This window comes from Bactrocera neohumeralis, chromosome 3 (genome assembly GCF_024586455.1).
Source record: "Bactrocera neohumeralis isolate Rockhampton chromosome 3, APGP_CSIRO_Bneo_wtdbg2-racon-allhic-juicebox.fasta_v2, whole genome shotgun sequence".
In the NCBI taxonomy this organism is placed as follows: Eukaryota; Metazoa; Arthropoda; class Insecta; order Diptera; family Tephritidae; genus Bactrocera; species Bactrocera neohumeralis.
The window spans coordinates 56,110,420-56,118,705 of record NC_065920.1 but is presented as its reverse complement, the minus strand read 5'-3'; the positions used below and the strand labels follow the sequence as shown (position 1 = coordinate 56,118,705).

Genomic DNA, 8,286 nt, shown 5'->3' with positions numbered 1-8,286 from the left:
GGGTATTCTAGTCTAGAATTTTGAAAAAATCGATTTTTTCTTTGCATATTCTTTAAGACTGGACCTTTAAAAATATATTCCCAAAAGGAATTTTTAAAATTCCTATTATTTACTGACTTATAGCTATTTAAGGAACGCAGCGTGCAACTGCCTGCAGTTAGACTCAAATATTTAATCGCGTTTTTCTCGAAACTAATATTTTCAACACTTCTGACATGATTTCTCAAGTTCTAATGAACCGATTAACTTGAAATTTGGTGTGAACCTTTCTTATATATCTCTCTATGGTTGGAAATAGGATTACTTAAAAAATTTTGTTTTTACTATTTTTAAAAAATTTTGATCTTTGCCAAAAAACGGGAAAAAATTCAAACAGCCGCCATTTACCGAAAAAAGTTTTTTTTTATTTATCCTAGTCAACTGCACGATATCGGCATTTGTACTGATAATAATCTGTTTTTTTTCTCAGATCACCCAAAGTGTTGGAATCGTGTCAGGAAGGGCGCACCCTTATTTTCAACCCCCGCCACGCCACGACGCCGCAATTAATCAAATTATCACAAATTTTTTTTTTTTTTTTTTTTGTATTCTTAAAATATCAATAAATATCTGATAAAAAATTGGATGGTAAAAATGTTCTTATTTTTTTTTATTGGACTTTAAAAAATGCCGTTAAATAGCATTTCTAGACTAGAATACCCCCTTAAGGGCGTGGTTGAATTTAAGAAGGTTAAGAATGATATGATGAATATGTATTTTTTCCCATAACATTCAAATTTATGTGAAAAAATTAAGTAACCAAGATTTTGCGTATTTTATTTTTATCTTGTGCAACAATTTTTTTCACGAAATTTTGCAGCAAACTTATTTTCTTATATTTCAAACTCACTGTAGTTTTTTGTTTAAAATTTCTATTATTTCTCCTTATATTAACGAAATATCAAAAACAAACTTAAATTTTTTATAAAAAATCGCAAACCTCTTTAAAAGCCCAAAAAAATATCCAAAGTCCGTGGAAAGTAATTTATTTGTGTGCATTCATATCCTCAAACAGCACGCTTCCCAAATGTGTTTTTCAACGATAACACGTAGCGTAACTTATATAACATATTCGACAGCAGCACGTATCAAAAGAATACACAATTTTATCGCGTGACCTAACACAATGCACAAATACCCCTAAAAGAACTTTTTTTCAATAATCACAACTAAAAACAAATGTACATATGTATATTATATATATTTGTATGCGCATAATTGAGATATTTGTAGAGCGTGGTCACTCCACATAATTGATATCTGAAATGACTTTACCACTACATTTAGTCAAATGGATTGCATTTTGTGCAAGCTTTGGGTTTTTGCTGAAGGAGAATGTGCATAATTTCAGAAAAACTGTACATAACATAGAAATACATTGTGACAAAAAGCACTCGGATATTATATTCTTAATTCCACGGGTAAATGATATTTCAAAATAATACTTTCTAAGTTGTTAGGATTGATTACAATGCCGAATATGAGCGCGATCTGCCTACCAAATTTTGCGTTGCGATTTTTTCTAAAAATATCGAACAAAATTTTCCAAATTTTATATGCGGAATCGTTGCAAATGTTGGAGCAGGATTACTGTGATTCTGTTTTATCACAAACACAAGCCTACGAGTGGTTCAAAGCCTTCAAATACTATCAAGATATTTTTGAAGACATGCCTCATTCTGGACAATCAGCCGCCTCATCAACTGATGAAAATATTAAAAAGTGAAGGACATGGTGTTTGAAAATCGACAGGCAAGCATTAGAGAGATGGAAGGAGACCTCGACATCTCTCGCATTTAAATACTTTTGGTGCATATTTTGGGTATGAAATGCATTCTTACTTGTACCGATAAAGTTGAGTAGTGGGGGAACAAAAAAAGAACAATGAATGGAATGATTATGCACCATTCCATATAGCCATGATCGTGACCAAATTTGAAGCCAAAAACGCAATGAATACCATCGTTCAACCACCGTATGCCCTGGATTTGGATTCGTGTGATTTTTTTCTTATTTCAAAAACTGAAATTGTCGCTCCATGAAACCGATTTTCAGTCGATCGAAGAGGTAAATCGAAGTCCGCTGAAACAGCTTAATCCCATCCGAAAAAGTGATTATAAAAGTGTTTCGATGATTTGATTCAGATTCAGATTCATATTTATTTTAAGCATATAAATATACAGAAAATAGCAAAATTAGCAGCACTAGCTCGAGGCCATCAGCTGGTCTTTACAATTTAATATGATAGTAACAATTGGATGTTATGTCTAAATAACGGATATAAATAAATATTATCATTAATATATAAATTGTACAGTTTATATTAAATTAAATGTGCTATGTTACATGTTATAAGAAAGTTAGATATAGTACTTATATTCGACGATGTTATATTAGTTAGCAGTTTCGATGGGAGAGCTGTGTCAAACATCCTTCGCCTTGTATTGGTAAATTGGGGGCATGCATCTAGTATATGTTTTACTGATGTCCTAGAGGTCCTACAAATGCAGCAGGATCCGTTTCCATTATTTAACAGGTAATCGTGCGTGATCTGCGTATGACCTAGACGAAGCCTTGTGAATAACAAAATGTCTGAATGTTTGGAGTTCGTGGGGTATATAGGCTTTGCTCTGGTAGGATTAATTGCCGCATAATGATGAACGTATTCATTCCATTTCAACAGGGACTTGTTATGTACGTACTGCTTTATTAGACGTTTTAAGTAAGCTTTTTCAAGAGCGTCAAAGCACAGAACCGGTTCTTCATGAATACTTTTCGCCACAGAGTCGGCGAGTTCAATCAAGGTGTCAATTTCATTTTATTTGCGTGCTTGGTGAGCAGATCACGAACGTAAGTTACTAAGACACTTTTATTGGTAAAATTTTTGACGGCATCAATGGCAGATTGACTGTCTGTACAAATGCAGAATTTACCCTTGGATTTGGATGCTATTAGAGCAGCTTGATAGATAGCAAATATTTCACTGGTGAATATAGAGCAGTGATTGTGCAGTAAACCTTTTTTCGGAACCCGTAAATCCTCCGATATAACTGCGAAGGACGTTGAGTAGTTAATTTTGAGCCATCCGTAAATATAAATTTGAACGATTTTAAGTATAACTCTAGTTTGGTCTCGAGGAAAACTTGCTGGTAGATAGGGGCGCAAGTATTTTGCTTTTGATAATCCTGAAGGCAATTAATAAATGACGAGTCTGAAATATTCCAAGGTGGGTATGTACTGTGAGCTTGCCGAGTGGGTTTAACCGGTATATACATTTCTCTAGACAGAGCAACTACGCGATGTAGTGCCGAGAGCCTCTTTGGGAAGCGTTTCCTATTTATAGCATTGAGTATATTTTTATACAGGTTGGAGTTGTTGCAGGATAAAACTTTGTATATAAGTCCAGCGGTCATATATTCCACCCGTTCCGTGAGGTCAGGAAGTCCGGATTCAGCCAAAATGTTACAAACTGGAGTAGTGGTGAAGGCACGTAGGCTTTTCCGCACAGCTGCGTGATATGGAGCACAAAGAAGATTCAAGTTGCTTTTGGCACAGCTTCCATAAATTGGTAGAGCGTAATCAATTACCGACAAAAATAACGATTTAACAATATTAGAAAGAGTAGAAGTATGTATAAAGGACTTTTTTGAGGAAAAGTATTTTACAATGCTAAGGCGGTTTAACAGTTTTTTTCTAATATAATTGCAATGGAACTTAAAAGTATATTTACTATCAAAGAAAACTCCCAATATCTTCAATTCATTAACATTATTTATAGGTACATTTTTATAAGATAGTCTTACATCTGAACAGCGCTTCTTTGGACAAATATGCAGGACATTGCATTTCTCATATGATATAATCGCTCCTGATTCAAGCGACCATACAGAAATATCATCAATGATTTTACTGAAAATGGTTCTCACCGATACTAAATTATCAAGTTTAGTAAATATCAGAACATCATCTGCGTAAATATTGTGATTTTTATTGTACTTATGTATTATTTTGCTAATTTCTTCAAACGCGATAACAAATAAAACCACCGAGAGAGGCGAACCTTGCGGAATCCCATTTTCTAAGTTGTATATGTCGTTTACCATAAATCTTCGGTTAATTAAAAAACTTTTAACAAAATTGTAGATTTTAGAGCCAACTGCCCATTTCCTTAATTGTCTTAGAACAATGTGTGCCCCGGTACGATCGAAGGCCTTTTCGAAGTCTAGGGAAAGTGCTGTAATATGTTTCTTACTAGACAGGGCACATGAGGAGAAATGGTCGAAAGATAATAGAGCGTCGATGGTGCTATGGCCTTTTTTAAAGGCAGCCTGATTAGGGTTTAGCAATTTATGTTTAGAAGTAAACCACATTAGACCGTTAGCAACTATTTTCTCGAGAACTTTGCTGTTGCAAGGCAATAAGGAAACCGGGCGGAAGCTGGGCAGCTGATCTGCTGGTTTGTTAGGCTTTCGAATAGAGATTATACCCCCACATTTCCAACTTTGAGGAATTCTGCCAGAAGAGAAAATGGCGTTGTATGGGTTTAATAGCCTAGTTTTAGTAGAATCAGATATATTTTTAATCATTACATAGCTAATCCTGTCGTAGCCAGGAGCGGAGCCTTGGGCCCTCTTCAAAAAATTATTGACCTCTTTGATGGTGATAGGTTTGTCAATCTCTTTAGCTGAGCGAATAATATTTTGTGGGGGACGATATATATCGTTTAAAATTCTGGATTTTTGGACAACAAAGTCGTGAGGGAAATTTTTATTATCGGAATAACTAGACCAGTGATTTGCAAATGAGTTAGCAATTTCTTTTGCACAAGAAATGAGATTATTGTTTATTATAAGATGTGGAGCCGTAAAATTATTGTAAGAGCCCGACAGCTTTTTTATACTTTTCCATATTTCTTTAGGAGAAGATGATGGATTGATGTTACTAGTGATGTTTATAAAGCATTCTTTTTTCGCTCTTTTTGCAGAAAGTTTAAATTTGGCGTTTGCTGCCTTATATACCATGAGGTTTTGGTTAGACAGGTTGCGTTTAAAATCATACCATGCATTTTGTTTTATTTTACGCAGCTCGGCAAGCTCCTTGCTCCACCAGGGGACATATTTTTTATGCGAATACGGATGAGTTTGTGGAATAGATGAAGTGGCTGCACTAAGTATAATCTTTTTAATAGATTTGGCTTCCTTATTAATATTGTTACTAACGGGTTTGATTTTGCTCGTCACACAGCAATTTGTATTTTTCCCAATCTGCTTTATCAGTTTTAAATCTTGGTATGTGAACAGTCTTAGTTTTTATTTTACCATTTAGGTGGAAAATTATCGGGTAGTGGTCACTACCACAGAGATTATCTAAAATTCTCCAAGAAAGGAGTGGGAAAATGCTGGTGGTAGATATCGTGATATCAACATGCGTGAGTGACTGATGTGTGGAAAAGTGTGTCGGAGATTTGTCGTTTAAGACAGTTAAGTCTTGGGAAGAAATTAGTCCTTAATTGCTTTACCCCTCTTGTTTTGTTTGGAGGATCCCCAAAGTGGGCTCCAAGCATTGACATCTCCACAGATAATAATTGGTTGAGGCATTAAAGTTAGAATAGATTTAAACTCCCGTATATCGAAATCCTTACCAGGTGGAAAATATACGCATACCACCGTTAATGTAATGCTACTGGATTTAATTTCAAGCGCAATAATGTTTAAGTTTGTTTCGATGTCGATTCTTCTATGCCAAATGCCTTTTTTGATAAGCACACCAGTCCCGTGTATATTTGTGTTACTTAAGTTGTGGAAGTAAGCTACGTAAGGCGAATGCGGAATAGGATTATTATGTAAGCTCAGGTGGGTTTCTTGTAAAGCTATAAGGTCGGGCTTAAAATCTGAGATAAGCAGTAGAAGCTCATGATAATTATTAAAAAAGCCGTTCATATTCCATTGTAGAAAATTGAACCTAAATTTATAATAAAGAAAGAGAGACTATATAATTGAAATTTTTACTAATTGTACTGAGATTCGAATCATTCATCAGAAGAGTTTGACATGTTAGATAATTGAGTGAGGGAAAGAACTTTGTTAAGAGATGGCAGTGGAGAGTAATTAATATTTGTGAAACTGTAGTCAGTGATTGCTTTGGAATTATGAAGAGAGTCACTTGAATTATAATCATCCATATCGGCTAGAGATGTGCCATTGATGCTTTTTGATTTTTCAAGAGAAATACTCTCTTCATTATATTGTTGATTAGCTAAGCTATTGCTTGGAAAAAGTGATGTTTGATCGTTGGAGACTTTTAGGTTTGTAACGTTATTTCGTGTAGTATTTAATGATTTGGTGTTGTTGTTATCTGTGTTTACTATTGTTTTTGAAGCAGAGGTACTCTGTGTAATGTGAGCTCGTGAAGTTTCTGCTGAATGAAGAGTAAGACTTTGAGAGGTCATTTGTTTATTATTAAATGAATTTTGATTGTCGTTTTCTTTATTTAATATTGTTATTGGAGTAGAGGTACTTTGTGTAGTACTAACGTGGGAAGATTCTGTTGATGAAAGGACAGCGGCGTAGGATATTGGAGAACTAACTGGGGTATTGCTATTTGCGTGCGATAGATATTTCTAGCATCCATCATGAAGCATTTGTTTTTTGTTTTTATAGCTAAAATATCTTTAGCTTGTTTAAATTTTTTGCACTCAATGGAGGATGAAGGATGTTGTTCCGAACAGTTGGCACACATAATGCGAGTGCATTCCTGTTGGTGTGGAAGCAGTGAACACCTAACACATATTGGCTGATTCTTACACCATTTCCCGGTGGGACCCAGTAGTTGACACACTTTGCATCGCATGGGGTTTGGGATGTACTCCCTCACTTTTACAGAATGCCGTGACACATCAATTTTAGTAGGTAATTTGTAGGCATCGAAAGACAATAGAATAACCCCATTGGGGGATTGCTTACTATTGACCATTTTATTAAATTTGTAAAAAGAAGTAACACCTTGACTGCTGAGTTCCCTAACTATTTCTTCATCAGACACATTATTAAGATAAGGAGCATAGATTGTTCCTTTGGTGGTGTTAAGTGACGAATGAAGTGCACATGTGACACGCCACACTCCATGCAAAACCGTGGTGGTCAAGAATTTTTGTGCTATTTATTTGTCTTTTACCAGTAGCAGGAGGTTACCATCTCTGAGTTCAGAGATTGACACTACCTCTTTGCTTATAAGCTGAATTGCTCTATAGACGGCAAAAGTCGAAAAATCTGAGATCTTTTTATTTTCTTCCCTGCAGGATAGAGTCAGAAACTTAGGATCTGAGACCGCAACACTTGGAAATTCAGGAAAAAGATTTAGAGATGAACCATTTGTCATTTTTTTTTTGCCTGGGGTATCACTTGCAAGTAGAGCAAAGCGATTCTCCCTGTTATCCGTCGCCCCAGGGGGCATGCTCACTGTTAAGAAAAACTTCACCAAATCAAAATAAAAGTAACTGTATTCAATAGAAAGGAATAAAGCAGTGCTTTTTGCTAATTAAAGAAGAGAAAAAGATAACGGAATAACCCGCACTGAATAACACAACGATTGCGCGCTAAATACGACCAAACACCTCGAATGCTAGACGCTGACTGTTCGATGACTTGAAAAATCGTTGGCATAAGTGTATTATAACTGGTGGGAATTACTTTGAAGACGATGAAATAAATACTGGATATATTCATTAGTAGTAAAATATACAAATGTTATTGTACTGGTGATAATTATTTATTTTATTTATTTATAATAATTCATATAACAAAAAGAGTTTTATTATATAAATACATAAACGCAGCACTGGCTACGAGGCCTTCAGCTGTCTTGTAATTATAACTAGGTGAAAAATTCTAATTGCTAAGGGTTAGTAAAGATGTAATTTGCTTAAATATATTTTAACAAATCGTTGGTTTTTAAAAATCTATATACAATCATCACGTTTTTTTCAGAAGGTTCACTTAGTAGTTTTATGAGATCAATGTTGCCAGAGTTGTGGGCTGTTGGGTGAAGCATCGGACAGAGTGTGAGTAAGTGTTTGATAGTAGCGGTGTCCTCGCAAAGGGGGCAAATGGATGGGCTTTTACCCGATAGTAAGTGGGCGTGTGTTATGATAGTGTGTCCAATCCTTAATCGAGTATATGTCTTCATTGCGCTAGTTGGAACTGCTGACGAGTAGATTATACGATTTCTGGCTGGGTTTATGACCGCGTA

At 35.3% G+C, this 8,286-nt stretch overlaps 1 pseudogene; it reads right to left on the bottom strand.

Moving 5' to 3' along the window:
• Positions 1–2,342: 2,342 nt before the first annotated feature.
• LOC126753722 (uncharacterized) lies at positions 2,343–3,314 on the bottom strand (annotated as a pseudogene).
• Positions 3,315–8,286: the final 4,972 nt, after the last annotated feature.